Raw genomic sequence first — 21931 nt, 5'->3', positions numbered from 1 at the left:
AAGGAGGAGATTTTAAAGTATATTAGGAACGAAAAGCATCCTGACAGTGATATTGGTCCATTACTAAATGGAAATGGTAGAATTGTCAATAATAATGCAGAAGTGCTCAATAAATATTTATGTTCTATATCTGGGAAAAACAGATAATGACAACATTCTTTCCATTCTATGAGTATCTCAGGAGGATGATAAACAGCAGCTACTGAAGTTTGACATTTTTAAATCAGCGGGTGTGAATAACTTACAGCCAACAGTTCTAAAATAGCTGGCTGAGGCGCATGCTGGACCGTTAAGGTTGATTTTCAAAAAGTCTTGGAACACGGAGGAAGTTCCAGAAGACTGGAAGAAACAAGTTCCAATGTTTTAAAAAGATAAATGGGATAACCAGAGGTAATAGGCCTGTCAGTCTGACATCAATCCCAGGCAAGATAATGGAACAGATCATTCTGAACTTGATTAGTAAAAAAATCAAAGGAGGGTAATGTAATTAATGCAAATCAACATGCATTTATGTAAAATAGATCCTGTCAAACCAACTTGATTTTGAGTTTGGTTAAAGGATTAGAAACCTGCCTTATAGTAATAGATCCGAGAAGCTCCGTTTATTCATCTTAACAAAGAGAAGGTTAAGGGGTGACTTGATTATAATTTTTAAGTACCTACATGGGGAACAGATATTTAATAATGTTTCAATCTAGCAGAGAAAGGTATGACAAGATCCAAGGGCTGGAAGTTGAAGCTAGACAAATTCAGACTGGAAATAATTTTTTAGCAGTGAGAGTAATTAACTACTGGAACCATTTACCAAGAGTCATGGTGGATTCTCCATTACTGTCAAATTTTTAAATCAAGTTTGGATTTTTTTTTCTAAAAGAGATGCTCTAGGAATTAGTAATGGGGAAGTTCTATGGCCTGTGTGTTATACAGGAGGTCGGACTAGATGATCACAATGGTCTATTCTGCTCTTGGAATCTATGAATCTGTGAAACATCCACACAGTTAAGACAGCCTCAGTGTTGACTACCTGGTCTGAAAAATCCACAGGAGGTGTTTTCTTTATAAATAATCTTTAAAGTTCTTTTTAAAAAATAGCCTATGCCCTGTATTGTAATGGAATTAAACTGGAGGTAAAGCTGTATATTTACCATCAAGCTATTTTATTCACTTGTTTATTTTTGCGAGAGGGACTCAAAAAAAGTTAGAGATTTTGAGTAAAATTTCAGAGTGTCATTTTTAAGCATCCATAAATTGATCTGACCAATAGCCTCTAGACATTTAAACTACCTACTGGATCCTGAAAGTAATCCCCAAAATATTTTTCCTGTGCAAAATTGTAAAGAGAGAGAAAATAGGTTTTATAATAAAACCCTTACTGTAGATGCTCATAGGTTTCTACAAACAGGAGATTTTATTCAAAACTGTTATGCAATCCTAATTATAGTTGATTGTAACCAGTGCTCCACTATATATAAACAAGTTAAATATTTAGGATTAGCCTGAAAACAGTTTAACTGTCTTGTTTTCTGCACCTTATAACTTTCTAAACTATAACTTTTTTTTTAAGTTCAGTCATTTTTCCTGAAAAAGACTGAAAAATGTGAGTTACAGATCATTAACAAATTTCCTTTATTTGAAATATATGTGTATCCAGAAAGATAGATACCAGACGTGTATCATTACTGTGATGCTCGACCATCTGCATACTCATGTATTTTGCATGTAAGAGCAGATTTTCAAGTGCTCAGTACCCACAAATGGGGCCACATCTTCAAAAGAGCTTGGCACCCAGTGTATTTAATTCTTTTGAAAATTTGGCCACTTATTTTGGTGCCTAAAGTGAAGCTGAGCCTTCTGAAAAGCTAGCCCAAAATAAACACACACGCAAACACACACACACACACACCCCTCAAATATGCTGTAAAAAAAATTAACCTGCAGCTGTCTGTACCCAGAAGGACCAAATGTAACCTCTGTTTCCATCCTCACGTACGACAGTTGATGTCATGTAATAAAAACCTTTGGAAAATCCCATGAGGGCAGGGCCAAGTGCACAGATTTCACATTTATTGCTGTTAAACCTTTTATCCTGAAAAATTGACTTTTTTGAGTGTCCAAAGAGTTTCATGTTTGATACTTTTAACTGGATGCATAGATCTGTGTTTATGGAAACAATAATGGTTTAAAAGTCAAATTGCAAAAATGATTCATTTTTGAATGATCTAGATACATCATTCTGCATTCTAATAAAATTTTCAATGCTGGCTGTAGTGAAAATTATAATACTACTGTCTATCATGAGACTGACAATCAGATCTCCCTTTGTAAAAGTTCTAGAGTTACAGCTCATTGATGCATTAACATGAACTCACCAATGTGTAATACTAGCTGATACAATATGAGAATCCTGCAGCAAATGCACACTGCAGATACATTGCTCTTCTAAACTTTGAGGATGGGCAGAAGTTCACAGCTTGCACCTACACATACAAATCATGCTTGCGATCAGTGTACTATTGAACAGAAAAATGATAGATGCTTAAAAACAAACAATAACCTCCTCCATCTCCAAAGCAATAGACAATAAAAGCAAGCAAAGCTATAACTCTTCACACTTATTTTCCTAAAGTAATTGAAAATATTTGGCTGGAGGCATAAATGCTTTGTTGTTGCATATCTGTAATCCACCCCCCACATTCAGACCATTTGCGTGGTGAGTCCTATTTGTTAATGGATAGATATTGTTTTTGCAGTAGATTTAGGTAGATGCTTTGTTTCTGATATTGGATCTGTTCTAATCTTATTTACTGGTACACTTTGATATGAAAGTCCTGGATTATCACATGATTTAAAGAGATTCTTTAAAGACCAGGAGAATTATTTTCGATGGCGTTAACCTAAAACAAGAGATCAATTATAAATAAAAACCCTGAGCAAAAATTTGCTTTGCCAGTAACTTCCTGTCTCCCTTTTGCTATTTTATTACTGTTATTATTCATTCATTTATTTGGCTTCTATCACCATGTTATCAGGGCATCTTTCATGGCTTACATTGAGACATTCCAGGTCCCAGTGACAGAGAGCAGGGTATCTGCTTCTCTGCTGCCGGTGGCCTTAAATCAGAATGTAATCAGCTTGGAAAGCCTGGGCAACGAGATACATTTTGCAGCTCTTTCTAAAAGTGGTGAGGTTTGTGTTTGATCGCGTTATGCTGGGAATTAATTCCATAAGTTTGGACCCACTACAGAGAAAGCTCTGCCATAATCTTCTTACATTCTAGTAGGCCAGATAAGCAGACATGGGAGAGTGAACAGAATCAAGCTTCCTCCTTAACTTAGTCATACTGGGCCCTATCCACCTCCTATTAAAGCCAATGGAAGAGTTTCCACTGTGTGAGATTCCAGATTCCTCAATGTAAAAGTCTCCCTTTAAGAGGCAAAAGCAGTGTGATGCAGCCTTTCAATTAGGTGGGTTTGGTTATTTCCTTTTTAACACTAGAAGTGCCTACACAGTTGTGGCTGTAATGGACAGACAAAATAGAAAGACATACATGCACCCTCTGGAAGGGACGCCTATGGCACATTGGTGGAGAAGTCTGTGTGTATGTTTGTGCCTGGGGCTGTCAAACCACATCTTTCACAAGCCATAACATTCTGTTAATAAATATAGAATCATAGAAGTGTAGAACTGGAAGGGACCTTGAAAGAGCATTGAATCCAGTCTCCTGCCTTCACAACAGGACCAAGCAGGATCCCTGATAGATTTTTGCCCCAGATTCCTAAATGCCCCCCTGAAGGATTGAACTCACAATGCTGGGTTTAGCAAGCCAATGCGCAAACCACTGAGTTATCCCTCCCCCCTGCTGTAAGGGAAGAAGAGAAATTGGATAAACAATGGTACTTGTTAGAGGCATTTGCTTGATATACTTTCATCTTTGCTTTGTGATGTTTGAATGCACTCTGTGGATTGCTACAGAAGTATCACACAGCAAAAAGTTACACACAGAGAAGAGCAAAGCTTCCTCTGCCCATCTTGAATGCCATTCTCAACCTCCTCTCAGCTCCTCTCTCCCCATTGTATAATGGCTTCAGTCGCTACTGTCCAAGTAATCAGGCTCTTGAGGGGCTCCTTCTCCAGCTGCCTATTCAGCACTGTGCTATTCCTGCAGCTTCCATCTCCCAGTGATCCCTCCTCTCTGTTAGAGCTACACATATCAATAAGGCTCTTTGGATCAGGAATGTAATGATACATTCAGATGTGCATATATTGTACATTGGCTCTCTGTGATGTCATGACCCACCGGCAGATTGCAACTCATTTTGGGGAACTCCTGTAGTTCATATTCACTGATTTTTGCCTCCATACATGAGGTAACCTGCAGACTAGGACTGTTATTTAAGTCTGGTCAACTGTAAACTCTTTGGGGACAGGGGCCATGGCTTCTTGTGTTTGTACAGCACCTAACACGGTGAAGCCTTTGTCCTGATTGGGGCTTTTGGGCTCTATCACAATACAAATAAACAATAATTCATTAATAATACATCCTTTCTGTTGAGGCCTGCCCTCAGATACATGTATGTGTACTGTGCCTCCTCTGCTCTTATGCTTTGAAATCTTAGGCTTGCTCACACAGAGCTCCATGGAAGTCAGTGGAACTTTTGGACACTCAGAGTCTCTGAAAACTAGATCCTCCTTAGGTCTTCTTCTTCAGATATGGTTGTGGTGTTTGATCTTATGAACTTGCTTTCCTTTGAGGCAGTAAATGTGATTGTTAGACCTTTGCTCAAGAAACCATCCCTTCATGGTGGCAATCTCACCAGAGTGGGGAGTGACTGGGTCAAAGAGCATACGTGCTAATACCCTCTGACCCCAGGCCTTGCCCCAGAATGCTCCCTCTGCTGCTCTGGCAGCAAATAATGTGCACGGTGCAAACTTGATGCTTTTGTGGGGAGCCAGCAGTAGGACAGAATACTTCTTCTTGTTCCTCTTTATTATGCTCACACAAAATTGAAAGGGCTGGTTGGAATCTGTCCAGCCATAAATTAAAGCTGTATACAACTGAATAAAACTTGCAGAACTCTACTGCCTGAAGTAGTGGGAAGTGCAGTTACACACCACTTAGTAAATATGTGAACTGTCAAAGTCTATGAAACGAAAGATTATGAGTGAACGCTGGCTAGGCTGACGGGACTGAAATTTTTAATGTGTTCCTACTAAGACATGAAAACTGGATTACTTCTGGACCTTGTCCCTGCTATTGGCTCTGTCAAACAAAACACATAAAATGTTGCAGCCATAAATCTTGACAAACCCACATGATACTCTGCTCATAGACCTAACCCAATAAAAGTAAGAAAAATATCACCACTAAAGCTCACCCTGAAGTGATAGGTTTTGTGCTATTACAAATGGAAATATCAGGCACGTTGGGCCTGAAGACAGCAAGAGATAAATAAATATAAAAGACACGGTATGTCAAAAGGCAATGTTTACTATGCTAGGCCTCCTTTATCAATGCAGCACTAACATATCTTTACCTTCTTTGTTCCCAGTGAAAGAGGCTTTTGCATGTTCTTTAATGTTTTAATGTCATATACAGTGTGTCCTTTTCTGGTTTATTTTTTAGAGTGTCCCACGGCAGATCATTGCAGTTTAGTTCCAAAGCCCTGAAAAGATTTTCTGCAAAGACATGCTTCAATTTCTTTTTCTTACTGAAGCTGTATCAATTGCAAGAGTAAGATTTTGAAATGCTTACAAAAGATAAGCAAAATATTCATTGAGGAAAAAAGAAAAAAAAATGTTTTTTCCTATTATGATTCTCAGGTTCTTCCATTTGTAATTTAATATTATGCCTACTTATTTATAATTGTTTGTATACTTATCTTGTGTTGGACCCCACTCAACATCAACCCAGGTTTGATTTACCATGAAGGCAATGGAGCCTTCTGAACCAGTTTCATACCGGACATGGAATTTGCACTGCAGCAGAATTTCGGTGGCATTTTAGAAACAGTCCACTACGTCAATGTGGGGAGCCACAAACCATGGCACAGACTGGTGAGGACTGCAAAATGACTCAACTTCCTGGCGGTCTTTGTGCCTTAACATTGTTGATAAGAACGCTGTGGCTTGGCTGGACCAGACTGCATACACCAAATAAACAACTATGGCCACTCGCCCATGTGACCGAACAGCCTCAGGGTTCTTGAGGGTTGAACAAATATTCCTTGATGCTGATTACAGCCAGGGCTGGGTACTACCGCCTATCATGAAGATCGATTGACACTTCCCATTATAAGACCCTGTTTTCAGTTGCTTATAACCTTCCAATCTTTAACCATTTGGACTGAAATTTTCCATGCTGGGTGTCTCCTTCAGGCTGGTTTTTGTTATTTGGAGGGTTTGGGGGGTTTTTTTTGCTGGTGGTGGGGAAGGTTGGAGGGGTAGGGAGTTTCAGCCAAAACAGTTCAGCCATTTCTAATGGTGAGGCTAGGAGAAAATATGCAGAACAGGAAAACCCCAGACTCAATGGCCCAAGCTTGTTTATTTCCAAAGTTAAAATACTGCATAAGAACAATAACTGCTGCCTTACTGGGTCAGACCACAGTCCATCTTGCCCAGTATCCTGTCTTTGACAGTGGCCCATACCAGAGCTTCAGGGATAGTGTACAGAACAGCATAAGTATGGAGTGATCCACCCTGTCTTCCAGTCCCAGCTTTTGGTAGTCAGAGATTTAGGTTGCCCCGAACATGGGGATGCACCCCTTACCATCCATACCCACTGATGGGCCTATCCTCCATTAACTTATCCCGTTCTTTTTTTAACCCAGTTATACTTTTGGCCATCACAACCTCCCAAGACAATGAGTTCCACAAGTTAGTTGTGCAGTGTGTGAAAAAGTGCTTCCTCTTGTTTGTATTAAATCCGTTGCCTATTAATTTCATCAGGTGTCCCCTGGTTTCTGTATTGTACGAAAGGGTAAACACTTCTCTATCTACTTTTTCCACACTGTGAAGGGACATGCCCTCATTCTGATATGAAGGAGGCTAATGAGCTCCTCTGGGCCTGCTCCAGGCTAATGAGACACACCTGCAAGGTTTGCTCAGTCTGGAGGGAGAGGACCTTAAAAGGGGGAAACTTGCCACAGGAAGGGGTGGTGAACAGGAAAAAGGTTACTCTGCTAGGGGACTGCTGGGAACAGGGTGAGCCCAGCCATGGAGGAGGCAGCTGTGAAATACACTGCTCCTGAAGCCGCCCTGACTGACAGAGAAACAATATGCCCCAAGAAGAAGGATTGAAGGTAAAGCCTGAAAAGGAGGTGTAGACTCTGTTATACCAAGCTCTTTGAGCTGACTCTCTGGGGGCTGCCTGAGAGACTGCTCCACGTTCCAGCTGGATCTTCCACCTCTTGCAAAGGGGAAGAAGGAACAAGAGCCAAACCCTGGCCCGTGAGTGATAGCCTGCAGAGAGATTCCCACCCCCAAAGACTGCCAACTGGGGGAGAAAACGGGTAAATGATGGACAATGTGACCTTGGGGCAGGGAGGTCCAGGGAACCTGTCCCCCCATCACAAGCATCATTCATGATTTTATTGACATCTATCCTCCTCCCTTAGTCATCTCTTTTCTAAGATGAATAGCCCTAATCTTTTTAGTATGAAGCTGTTCCATACTCTGGATCATCTTTTTCGCTCTTCTCTGAACCTTTTTCACTATATCCTTTTTGAGATGGGACGACCAGAACTGGACACAGTATTCACTGTGTGAGCACACAAAGGATTCATATAGTGGCATTATATTTTCTGTCCTATTTTCTATCCCATTTATAATAGTTCCTAATGTAGCCTTTTTGACAGCTGCTGTGCATTAAGTTGAAGTTTTCAGAGAACTACCCACAATGACACCAAGATCTTTCTTGAGTGGTAACAGCTAATTTAGAACCCATCATTGTATGTGTATAGTTGGGATTATTTTTTCCAGTGTGCATCACTTTACATTTATCAACATTGACATTCATCTGTTATTTTGTTGCCCAGTCACCCAGTATTGTGAGATCCCTTTGTAACTCCTCACAGTATGCTTTGAACTTATCTATCCTGAATAATTTTGTATTATCTGCAAACTTTGCCACTTCGCTGTTCACCCTCTTTTCAAGATCATTAATTAATATGTTGAACAACACAGGTCCCACTACAGATCTTTGGGGGACACTGCTGTTAACCTCTCTCCATTGTGAAAACTGACCATTTATTCCTACCCTTTGTCTTCAATCCTTCAACCAGTTACTAATCCATTAGAGGACCTTCCCTCTTATCCCATGGCTACTTAGTTTCCTTAAGAGCCTTTAATGAGGGGCCTTTTCAAAGGCTTTCTGAAAATCCCAGGACACTATATCAACTGAATCACCTTTATCCACATGCTTGTTGACTCCCTGAAAGAATTCTAATAGAGTGGTGAAGCATGACTTCCATTTCCAAAAGCCATGTTGACTCTTCACCCAACATATTGTCTTTATCTATGTGTCTGATCATTCTGTTCTTTACTATAGTTTCTACCAATTTGCCCGGTACTGAAGGTAGGCTTACCAGCCTGTAATTGGAGAGATCGCCTATGGAGCTCTTTTTAAAAATCAGCATTATGTTATCTATCTTCCAATTATCTGGTACGCTGGCTGATTTCAGTTGTAAGTTACATACCACAGTTAGTAGCTGTGCAATTTCATATCTGAGTTCCTTCAGAACTCTTGGGTGAATACCATCTGGTCCTGGTGACTTATTACTGTTTAGTTAAAACCTCTTCTATTGACACATCAATTTGGAACAGTACTTCAGATTTGTTAGCCAAAAAGAATAGCTCTGATGTGCCTATTTCTCTCCCATCCTCTGGAGTGAAGACTGATGCAAAGATTAATTTAGCTTCTCTGCAGTGGTCTTGTTTTCCTGGAGTGCTCCTTTAACACCTTTGTCATCCAGTGGCTTCACTAATTGTTTTGCAAGTTTCCTGCTTCTGATGTACTTTAAAAAAATTATTGTTAGTTTATGCATCTTTAGTAAGTTGCTTCTCAAATTCTTTCTTGGTCTGTGTGATGGTTGGTGATCATGAAGAGCATTATGTAGTGGTCAGGGGGTAGGCCTGTCAACATGCAGAGGGGGGTTTTGGTAGGGGAGCCCGGGTCCTCACACTCCACTGGGCTTTGGCCTAGCATCCTGTGAGGGCTACCAAATGGTGTGATATCCTAGAGTGCCTTAAGGCTGCCCTTCCTGGGCCACTTCCTACCACCCTTCTATTGTCCAAAGTTCACAGTCTGTAGCAAAAAGTGTCAGTTCACTGCTTGGCAGCTCTTCATGGCCAGGCATGGCAAGACAGCTTTCTCCTTCTTGCGGTGGTTGCTGCCTCCTCTTGTGCCTTGGTCCTCTGGCCCAGCCAGTTCCAAGTATCTCCCCTTCCAGGATAGTCCATAAACAAAACACAGGGAATTAACACACACAAATGGAGTCAGTGTGCAAGAGGGGGAAATGCCTTCCTCTCCAGGTCTATCAGAAGCAGATCCTCCCTTCTCTCAGGGAGGGACCGTTAGGCAGTTGTTGATGGGCGAGATCCTGCCTTCCCTCAGCTCTTTCCTCCGGAGCTGCAAGTTAAAGGCCCTTTCTCTTCCCTAACCTGCCCCCATGTGAGTTGTTTTACTTCCTTTTAACTCCTCCTCCAGCTTGTGCATCTCTAGGACCTGTGGCAGAGAGGGACTGGCTAAGCCCTAAATGGCTCCTTTAACCCTTGTTGCCCCGTGTGGGGTTTGTATACCCCATCACAGCCTGCCTTATTATCCTTTAACATTTTACTTGTCAGGTTTGCGTTCCTTCTTATTTTCCCCATTAGGATTCGACCTCCAAATTTTAAGGATACATTTTCCCCTCTAACTGCTTCTTTTACTCTGCTGTTTAGCCATGGTGGCATCCTTTTGGTCCTACTGTCTTTTTTGATTTGGGGAGCACCTTTAGTCTGAGCCTCTATTGTGGTGTCTTTAAGTAGTCTCCATGCTGCTTGCAGGCATTTTACCTTTGTGACTGTTCTTTTCTACGTTCCCAGGTAACTAGCACCCTCTTCCTTGTGTAGTTCCCCTTTTTAAAGTTAAATGTTACTGTAGTGGGCTTTTCTGATATTTTCCTACTACAAGGATGCTAAATTAAATTACATCATGGTCTCTATTACCAAGCAGTTCAGCTATAGTTACCTCTTGGACCAGCTCCTGTGCTCCACTTAGGATTAAATCAAGAGTTGCCTCTCCCCTTGTGGGTTCCAGGACTAGCTGCCCCAACAAGCTGTCATTTATAGCATCTAGACATTTTATCTCAGCATCATGTCCTAAGGTGACATTTACACAGTCAGTATGAAGATAGTTCAAATCCTCCATTATTATTGAGTGTTCTGGTTTTGTGGTCTCTCTAACCTCTCTTAGCATTTCACAGTGACCATCACCATCCTGGTCAGGTGGTCAGTAGTATATTCCTACTATTATGCTCTTATTATTCAAGCATAGAGATTCTACGGTAGAGTTTGGTTCACCTTATTTGACCAGCATCACCTATTCTGTCCTTCCTATTTATTTTGTACTCTGGCATTACCATATCCCATTGATTATCCTCATTCTACCAAGTTTCTGCAATGCCCATTATATAAATATCCTCATTTAATGCCAGGCACTCTAGTTCACCCATATTAGTATTTAGACTTCTATTATTTGTATAAAAGCACTTATACAGTTTGTCACTATTTAGTTGCTTGCCTACATGTGTTATGTTTAAATTGGATTCTTTTACATTTGGCTGTTCCTCACTAGCTTCTACCTATACTTTATCAATTTCTTTCCTATCCTCTATACCAGGATAATATATAATATGTACCTAAGGGATGTCTCCAACCAAACGGTGTGCTCCTCCACATCTGTCGGATCCAGCCCTGAGTTTAAAAAATCCTCTACAACCTTGTTAATTTTACATGCCAGCAGTCTGGTTCCATATTGGTTAATGTGGAGCCCATCCCTCTTGTATAGGCTACTCCTTACCATTTGAGACTCCTGGGATGAATTTTTAAAAATTAATTGTTTTAGAAATATAGGCAATAGATTCCCCAAATCCAGCCATTTGAAGAGAGACAAGAATTAAGACAATGCCTCTAAAATCAGGAACAAATTATTGCACTCTGGTAGATTCTAAATGAACTAAAGTGTTAAAGTCATGAATGAAGTCATATTGTTGAATCTTACTGTAAAGGGTCAAAGGAAATGTTGGTTACCCTTTTAGCTTAAAAGACATTATCAAAAAGTTTAGCTTTAAAAGACAGTGTCAGGTTAACTTAGGCCCCAGATTTTAGATTCTATAAAAACAATGATCTTCAAAAACCAGAGATCAACAGAAATGACCAGATTTTTTTTTTAAATTGAAATAAAAACAATGATTATTTCATTTTAAACAAACAGTTTCTGTAACCCACACTATACAGTGTTATGTCAATGTGTGACAGATGGGAAGAGAAACTGACTATAAATTGCCTATAAACAAGAGTGAAACTGTCTAAGCTGGTAGTAATGCAGGAAAATAAATGTTCAATATTAATGGTGAAAGTAAAATTACTCAAATGAAAAAACGTATGTGCTTAAGTTTTAGCCAGTTTGGGCCTTAGGTGTCATTCATATCTAGAGATGAATTAATGTTATGCTAGAAATCATTAATGGCTGCCATCAAGTGAGTCTTTGATCCAAAACAATCACAAACCAGGTTAAAGCTAATGGGAGCAGTCTTCTTTCAGGCTAAATGGAAGGAGAAATTGACCATCTACATGTTATGAGATAGCTGGAAACTGTAGAAGATACCATCCAAGGCAATGAGCTTCATGGCAGGGCCTGAACAAAAACATTACACTAACAGGGGTTTCCCTGATTGCAAAGACAGGAGCTAAGAGTTTGGCTTTGTGCATCTCTGTATGTTAGAAGCATAAAAACATCAGAAAGCTGGAGAACAAGTTATGAATGTGACTATGAGCAGAATTAGAGAGACAGAGCTTCTTGGGCACAGAACTTGTCAGAGAGGCAGGCTTGGGGATTTCTGAGCGAGGAAATTGCCTCCTCTTTGTTTCTAGGGTGTTCAGGGAACAGAAGTCTGTGTACATTCTTTGTAAACAAACGGGATCACACCAAATAAATACCTGAGTCATATAATCAATATCTCCCCAATGAAAACAAACCTGCGAAGTCCCCAAAACTGGCTAACCAATCAGTCCAAAGGTGTAACACTAATTAATGGTGAATAATTTGCTTGATGAATTTAGCCTTTCTCTGCTCACAAATTTCCTTGAATTGATTTGTTATCCAAAGATCTTCAGTGAATGTTTTGGTTTTGTTTTTGTTTTTTACTCCCTTGATTGGCTGCAAACAGTATGCTACAAATAGTCAAACAATGCTGTGTTATATTGATGAGTTATGATGAGTCACATGACATTGTTTCTGTTCCTTGCTTGGATGAGTGTAACTCTTATAATAAGGAGAAGCCATTAGTGTTTTCTCTCTTTCAGGAAGAGGTAGCAGTTCATGCAAGGGATTGTAGAGAAGCCGTGTTATGGAATTTTAGAACATGTAAACTTTTTTCCTTTCTGGCCCACACAAACCTTGCCTGAGGTATCTTTTCTACAAATATTAATCTTCTGTAGAGTTTAAATGTATTTATCTGTTCCTATATATGACCCCTCCACGCCATTGCTGTGGTAATAAGCAGTGTCCATCTCATATAAAAACGTGCTCAATGCATTATTGCATTTACTGTCAAGACATTCAGTGACTGACACTAAGTAATCAAGCTTGGGTTCCTAGCTTGGCAAGGTGTACTCAGATCTGTATGTTTCATTTAATGGTCTCTGTGGCAAGTGGCACATTTCGTTTAATGGCAAGTGGACTGAGGAAAGCTGGGTCATTGATGTTTCATCCCCTATAAAATGTATCACTTCTGGTGCCAATACTTGACAAGTGAATTTAGTTCACACACTCAGTTATAATGGGAGTAAAATTTAGTTACTAGAATGTTCATGGAAAGCAAACATTAAAAGGCCATAAATGCAGCCAAAGAAAATTCATTTTTTAAATCTGAGAGTAAATTAATGGGGAAAAAATTGATATAGACCCAGCTCTAGTTAACAACACAAGAAAGAAGACTTGTTTTATAAACCTCCAATGCAAATCATGAAAAGTGACCATATTTTCAAAATAAAGCACCACGACACTTTTTGTGATGACTGTTTTTAGGGTCACAAAATAGTCATACAAAAGACAACTATTTTAAGAATGCAGGGTTGGTGTTGCTTGTGCTGGCTTCTGACTCAGCAGTGACTTGTGGGTATTTCTTAGAGTGCAGGATTTTTTCCAGTAATTTAGTGTATGAATGAGTTTGTCACGACACACTGACCAAGTGTTGCTAACATTCAGACTGAGCAAGAACAGCTTTGGTGGTGTCTACACTCATTAGAATATTTTCTTCACTCCAAACCATTCATCACATTGAATGCTCCACTGGACTGTTTGCTGCTTGTAAAAACAGAGCAAATTCTACTCTATGCATCTTGAGCACACACAAAAAGCTAATGCTTTGATTAAATGAAAAACTAGGACATTTCTGATATTCAGAAGTTCCTGGCACATGGGGACATCATATGAAACAAGCATCCTTATCTTGGAAAAAATGATGTGAATCATCACCTTAAAAATGTCTCCGTTGAAGTAAAGGGAATTTAATAGGAATATTTACATGAGTAAAGATTACTCAAATAAGTATTGCAGGACTAGGCCCTCTCAGTGTTAACCCAAGAAACAGCCACTTATTTGACGTCTGAGAAAAGACGTCTTCATTTTAAGGAGAATTGTAGCAGATATACAACTTTAGACAATCATTTTTCCTATCCATACGTATGAAAACTCTGCCCCTCCCTATTGTCTGCTTTTGTGTCTTGTTGCATTGAATTCCTTTGCTCCAACAGTGCTGCCTCAGCTGTCCATTTGTCAGCTGCTCCTATAAATGTGTCTGTGCTTTCATTCTCATAGCCCCTTACACATAGGATGCCTTCTCTGAACTGATCCATAAGGCCAGATCCTCCTTCAAACCCCAACTTGATACCAGCCTCTGCCATGGGACCTGTAAAAAAAATCTGCCAGCTAAAGATGGCTAGATTGAGTGGTAGATGGGGATAGTTGACTTCCTCTTTTTACATCAACTGTTAAAATACAAATGCATATGTCCATATACAATGTATGTATTTGATTGACTCTTGTTATCCCTACCCTTTGTAGGTCACTTGCTCCATCCTGCATTGAGAACCAGCAGCTGAACTTGCGCAGCATTCTACAAGTTGCAGGATTAGTGCCTTAAATTGTAAGCTCTTTGTGGCAAGGACTGAGTTTTCTTGTGTGTGTGTGTGTGTAAAGCATCTAGCATAATGGGGCCTTGTCCTTGGCTGGGGCATGCCTGCACTATAAATATTAAATCGTAATGTTAATAATTTTGAGAGCCATCAAACTGATCAAGTTTTCGTGACTACTGGTTGTTTTCTGTTACAGTTTAAAACCAATGCAACTAGGCCTTTGGGAAAAGAAAAAGCTAAAATATGTACAAACAAAATGTTTCTCTTATTAAATCCCATTATGTTCGAGATGTTTCTTCAATTCCTACTTTAATGAATGGCCCAGCTTTCCAGGACCAAATTCTTATCTCAGTTCTTATTAATCGTCTCCCTTTTGTTTTCTGGATTTCATCCCTCCCACCCCCTTGTAGTGTGTATTGTACAATAATTGGGTAGTATCCCTTTGAAGGGCTTGTGAACCCTTTAGTAGTACTATCTGAGTCCTGTGTTTAGAATCCTGCCAGAGCCGTAGTGTGGATGAGTCGTGAGGACTTACATGCTGTGTATAGTTAATAAAGCCAGTCATTTGGACCCCACTCTGCCCGTGTGGTTCCTTCACATTACAATTGTGTGTAAATAACAAAAGACAAGCATGCCTCTATCAACTTCCTCATCTTAGTCCTCTCCGTAGTTCTCCTCCCTGCTGTAACAGCAACAAAAAGGCTCTAGCCATACTCACTATGCAATGGAACAGAATGAAAGCAAATCAAGTTCAGGACACATAAGTGGAAACATTAACTATTTTTTTTAAATGAGGGGAAAAGGGAGAGGGAGCTATTTGCTTGTATTGTTAATTATTTTTAATTTATAGAGGTGTTAACCCTAGTGCCTTTGCCACAGACCAACTCATAGCATCATTCTGCTTCCCTAAATTCCCTCTGCAGTTGCCTTTGACCCAGTGGCTCCAGTACCACGCTGGGACTCAGGACACTCTCTGCTCTGCCACAGACTTCCTGTGTGACCTTGGGCAAGTCACTTAATTTCTCTGGCCCTCAGTTCCCCATCTGTACAATGGGGATAATAGCACTTCCCTACCTACAGAGGTGTCATGAAGATAAATACACTAAAGAGTTTGAGATGCTCAGCTACCACAGTGATTGGGGGAGTATAAGAACCTAAGGCAGACAGGCATGTATCCCTTGCTTCCTGACCCAGAGTGCTGTGAAAAGTTACTGTGCATTCTTGAACAGTTGCTGGAAACTCCCAGAATTTAATCCTGTATTTCACTACATTTGGTGTTTTTTCTAGAAGTCCCAGCTCCTTGCCTGTCATAATATAGCCTCTCCCTCCTCAGAGCTGTGAGCAACCTACACCAAAACAAGCAAAACAAAATAACTCTTCCTCTGTGTGAGGTACAATAAATTGGTCAACAACAACAAGCAGCCATACAGGATATTACAATACTTCATAGATTTTGAAGTAAAAGCTTCCTCTGCCGGAACTCAAGCAAGGGAGTGACTTTTCCATTCCTCCACCACCCCCAGCCTAATTTTGTCCCTACCAGACTCCTCCCAGTGCTGGCTTCTTCTTCCTTTTATATCCTGCAGCTGTGCTTGATCGACTATTGAGACCAGCTGCCTTTGCTCCACATTCTTTGGTTCCACACCCCCGCAGTGCTGATAGGGGAATAGAGGGTTGGATGTACGCCACACCAGTGGATCTGAGGCCCAACAGCCCAAGGGAGTACACCAAGTGGTGTGCATCCTAACAGAGACCCAGTTTGGCTGTCACTTCCTACCAAGCCTCATGCCTGGTACCATGAGTATCCCCTTTGAAGTCAATGAGGCTACTTGTGGTAGTAAACATTAGGCTCAATGGAAAGTGTTTCCAGAATTGGGCCCTTTGCTGAGTCACATTCCAAGGATCAGTTTGATCTACAAGTATGCAAGAAGGGGCAAGGTGCAAGGCAAACCTGCCCACCAACACACAGTTATAGTCCCTGTTCTTCCTGGGGCTAGGGACTACTCCATCCTCTCTCTGGTGCTCAAGACACCTCAAAGGGGACAGAAGGAATTCCATCCTCCCAGACTTTCAGAGGCACAGATTGCTAAATTCCCACGGGGAATATGCTGCCCCATCTTTTAAACACCACAATCCTCTAAGGCTAACCACTGCTAGCTGACATCATGTTAAACATGGCAGTCCTTGTCTACACTCAGTGCTAAGCAATGTTTAACATGGTGTCAGTTAACATGTGTCCTATGATAATGTAGCATTCCAATGCTGACAAGCCCTTAGACAGGCAGAACCCATCCCAGAATTTCCTCTGGGGCAGCATGGCTATGCACTACCACCAAAGGGGCACAGTTGACCCCAAATTTATTTTTGCATAAATGGCTATTGATTTTAAAACAGTGGCACAAAATTATACATAAGAATGGCAAACTATGGCCAAGCAGCAATATACATATGCTAGACCAAAATTACAATAGTCCTCTGCTGCTGCACCACCTGCGTAATAATCTCCTGCACCTTTCACCTGCACATCTATGTTTGCCTTTAGCCAGATCCACTGTGGCCTAGGGGATAGAGTACTAGACTCAGAAGACTGGGGGGTCTATTCCTGGTCTGCTGGGTGTCCCTGTGCAAGTCACTTCAGCTTTCTGCATTTCAATTTCCCCGTCTGTAAAATGGGGATAACGATACTAACCTCCTTTGTGAAGCACTTTACGATCCACTGATGAAATGTGCTATCTAAGAGCTAGGTTTTATTATCGCCATGAAATGCTTCCTTCTAGTCATTAATCTTATAACTACAATGTTCATAAAAAGCTATTTCTACCACGTCAACCTCCCAGTCTTTTCACGTTTCCAACATAGGATGCAGGAGACTGTATTATTATAACTTTAGGTTTGAGGCTCTACTTTGCTTTGCCTCGTGCTTTAGGATTGCAGTAAGTGAAGTGCAGTTATCCACTGGCCATAAAGCTTTCACTTGGTGTAAATTTGAAGAAACTGCCCCACATGAACAGTACATTCTTCAGCCTGGTACCAAACAAGGTAATGAAAAAATAAATGTCACTGTGTGTGCTACCTGATTTGACACAGCTTGGGCTGATTTTATTTGTAGACACTGAATTTATGTGAGAAAGGCTTAGAAAGCATGGAGTGACATTTGAAAAGTTTATTTTCCCAAAATGGCATATTGCACCATTCTATTACGGTTTCACACCTCAGACTGAAATGTAATGTTTGCTAAGAAAATAGTTTTTTATTGGATTGTGCATAATTTCCCCTTTAAATAAAACCAATGTATTTTGATATTTTGCTAAACATCTGGAACTTTTTCTCTCCTAAATTCATTAAAAAGTTGCACCCGGAATGGAACTAGAAGCATAAAAGAAAGCTTATAGTCAGTGTTGGGTCAGAACAATGCAGTACAAGTGTAGGAGCCACAGACTTCAGAAAGTTCATGGAGGGCAATAGGAATAACAAGGATGAAAGAGTGGGGCTAACCTACTGATGTATAATGGGCCTGATCTGAAGCCCAGAAATCAATAGGAGCTTCCCCATTGACTGGACTGCAATGGGATTTGGTTGACTAAGTCCAGCACCCTCCCCCACCTTTTCTGTGTGCACGGAAGGCTTCCCCCAAAGCAAGACTGCTGTGGTGCCAGTATGACTTTGGACTGGATCTGGTGAACTATGGAATGCAGATCGCTTGGGTCTCCTTGCAAAATGCCAAGCACCAGTAACTTGGGAGCCAGGGATTGCTGGAGCTGGTGGATCTACTGCATCATCAGCCCCTTCTCCTCATCATAAGTCAGTGAAGATGCCATGGAGGACACTCCAGTCATTTTACAGATTTTACAGTCTGAGAAAGTTCTATGCACAGGGGCTATGTGATAGACAGGATTTATGCCTATATGTTGTAGTATTGGACAACTAACGTAAATTATTGCAATTTTAGGGTTCATCTTATGAATTCATTCAAATACCTGCTTCTCAAAATTGAATATCAATTGGTTAATTTTATCTGATGAAATTCATCTAACAATCTTTAAGAAGCAATTAACTTCTCTTAAATGGGCACTGATTAGCCCCAGCCTGAATCTGGACAGGGTTGTGAAGTCAATAGAACTGTGCAGAATTCTCATGGACTTTTGTGCAATGCTTTTGGCATTTTGTTTTGCATGATTTCACATACTCTGCATTTCATTTTATGAAAATCATGATGTTCTAATAATTTTATTTCACTCTTGCATAGTGCTTTACAGCTAGAGATCTCAGAGCACTTTACAAAAGAAGATAAATATCATTATTCCCATTTTACAGATGGAGAAACTGATCTATATGAGGTAGCAAAGTGACTTTCCCAAGGTCTCACAGGAGGTCAGTGGCAAAGCCAGGAATATGATCCGTGTCTCCTGAATTCCATTCCACTGCTCCACCTATTGGACCATGCGCCTCTAAAACTTGAATTTCCACATTTCCTTAATGCAAAGCCAATTTCACTCAAAACAGGCCCCTTTTCACCTGCAAACAATCATGGATTTTAGCACATTTTTGACACTGAAATGAACCCATGGTTAGAGTAACTCTATTTCAATATGAACATATAGCACACATCTGACAAGGAATCAGTGGTCTCCTCCAGTCCAGTTCCTTAGTGGACAAGTAAATACACCCCAAAAATAACTATCACAACTGAGACTAACTGATCCCCTTGTCCTCAGTCAGAGCAGAAATTCCTAGAGATGAAAGGGCCAGAGGTACTGAACTGTTCTTTTACAACTGCAGGTGATAGCTCATGGGCAGGGTGCAGGAGGCACACTGGGGCAGCAATATGGAGATGCTTGCACTGCTTCTGCTCCTACTGTACTTCTTCTATGCACTCATAGGGGACTTAATTCCCCAGAATGGTCAATTCAGCACTTTTCATGAGCACAACAAAATCTTTTAAAGAAAGGGAGGTGGGGTACTGTACTGACTAATGCCGTGGGCAAAATACAAGTTAGCAGATTTTATTTTGCTGCTACCAGAAATAACTGCAAATATTTTTTTTCTGGCTGACAAATCTCTAATTATTTGGGGGAAGCTGGAATGCATAATAACATTCAAAACAGTGTAAATGTTTCTTGGTCTTGTTGCTGCTTACTGCTCACAATTTGTACCACATACATATAACCCAGACGATCTTACTCTGCAGTAAATTTTAGACTGTCATTGAGTTTCTTACCTCATCTTGACTGGAATCTGCAAATGAGCTTTGGAGAAAGAATCTAAAGCAATTTGCTGCATATCTTCAGAGAACAGCAAGTTCTAAACCAAGTGTGAACTGTCCCAAACCCAGCTGAACAGGTGGTCATTTCCATAATGGCTGCAGTATTCAGAAGACCTATTATGGTGTTTTGTTGCTAACGCTGTGGAAGAGAATTAGTAATCTTCATGTGCTTCATCCTAGTGATTGAAATAAATTACTTTGGTTAAATTGCTAAGCACGTTGACCCATCTGTTGGCCCATGAATGTTCAGATTCTCAGAGGGTTTATTATTCCAAATAATGACTGCCATATGCAACGGTAAACAGTTTTTTAAGTGGACTGAAAGATTCTGTGCTACTTCTGAAGGCAATTTATAAAGCTATTCAAGTTCCCCCCTCAAGAATCTGCCCTTCAACTAAACTTTCAGAAAGTGATCCTGACCCGTCCATGCTGACACAGATGTTGCATTGCTTTTCTGTGAAAGCATAGATAAAACTACACCAGGCATCTCGCTCATCCTGGCATTCATTCTTTAGGGACAGAGCAGTGTGAAAATTATGAATTACTATAACCAGCTGGGTGTCCCCAAACAGCGCCTTGCATCTCCTGATTTGTCTATTTATTTATACAGTGCTCCTACCATAAAACCTGAGGCACAGGAGCAATCAATATTTTAAAACACCTCTTATGAAATAAATCGAGCTGACACAATATCCATAGTTACACACACCCACGCCGCAAAAAATGAGACTTTCCCTGTTCAAGCTCCTGCCCTCTTCAGAAAAAGTTGGACCGAATAGATTTGTTGAACGTCAACTAATTCCAGCTCTGTCAGAGCACAGGAGGAAGCAGATTCCAGAGCTGAAGGCTCTCCCCTGAGCGTGTTCTGGCAACAGTTCCCAGATAGACAACTCAAGGGACTGTCAGCTCGAGTGTCCCAGAGAATATCAAGTGCCAGGATAGAATGCAAAGATAAAGGAAGGGTTTGACTCAGCACTGGGATGTGCAACTTTCAAACAACATATCCCAGGATATGGAGGGACCTTGACAGTGGAAAGCCTTTCTAGAAGAGGAATTGCAGTGGCATATGGTGTCTATGATGGAGTCCATGACTTGGTGAGTGCAGCCCCATTGAATAGGACAGTGTTGGTTAAAAGATAGGTACTGTCAGATCACCCCCATGGGCAGCTTTTACCAATAAGTCTGCCATTAAGCCCCTTATTCCAGTTAAAGCTGTTCTTAGTTGGTGGACACTCGGCTACGAGTAAGCAGCGCAAAAACACCATCTGTCCTCCCTTGAAGGAGAATCCACCTTGGGGCATAGCAGCCCTGAACTGGGGTATGTCTATACATGTGTGTGATCTGCTATGTTAGTGGGAGCTAAACTAAGCCCCAAGTCTTTAATATATACAGCATCAAACTTATAATGGGCGTTACAGGATAAAGCCTATGCCTCTGTGTTGGATCTGAGCACCTCCATTTGTTTTATTGGTCACTACTGCTTATTTTCTATTAAATTCCTCTGTTTCCTATCCTCTTTCTTGCCTTCTCTTCTTTAGGAAAGGGCCAAAAGCCAAAAAATTTGCAAGAAGTCCTCAAATGGGACTAATCTTTAAAAAAACTGCCGGGCCTCTTTTTTTCCATTGGCTTCCTTTGCATCTAATTTAGACCATCCTCATTTTGAAATCCCCAGACAGAATACACATTCTATTCATACAAGGCCTATAAACCACATTAAGACCATAGAGCACCCATGATTTGTTCATGATGTTAACAATGACTCACCGTGGCTAGATTGCAGATGTTAAATTGCTGATGGATGGCCCCCATCCAGCACATGGCTGACTCTTCTGGTATTCAGCTGAAGTATTAATCATGTGTGGAAAGATCTTTTTTGTTTTGTTTTGTCCCTGTGAATAATGAAATGTCTAATACAGTATATTGTACTTAAGAAGCTCTCTGAATGAATTCCTTTCTAAAAGAGAAAAGAATAATGCTATTAAAGGAATAAACTGCTGTACATGACAATATGACATATTAAGATTTTCTGACTAGCTAAATTAATAAACTTGCATTGATTTATGCCCATGCGAAGGGCCTTTCTTTGAGGAATCAGAAGGAATAGGAAGAGTACTCATCATGGAAATGATCTATCTGTTTCCCTTCTTTTTTAGGTCCAGACCCAGACAAGAAGTTATTGGCTTGTGCAACAATTGTTTGTAAAAATACAAGTGTAAGAGCATGTAAAGCAGGAGGACAAGGCAAAGCACAGGATTGAACTGATTGCTAGTTTGG

This window comes from Mauremys mutica, chromosome 2 (assembly GCF_020497125.1).
Source record: "Mauremys mutica isolate MM-2020 ecotype Southern chromosome 2, ASM2049712v1, whole genome shotgun sequence".
NCBI classification, from domain to species: Eukaryota; Metazoa; Chordata; order Testudines; family Geoemydidae; genus Mauremys; species Mauremys mutica.
The sequence above is the reverse complement of the archived record's forward strand: the minus strand, read 5'-3'. Positions refer to the sequence as shown.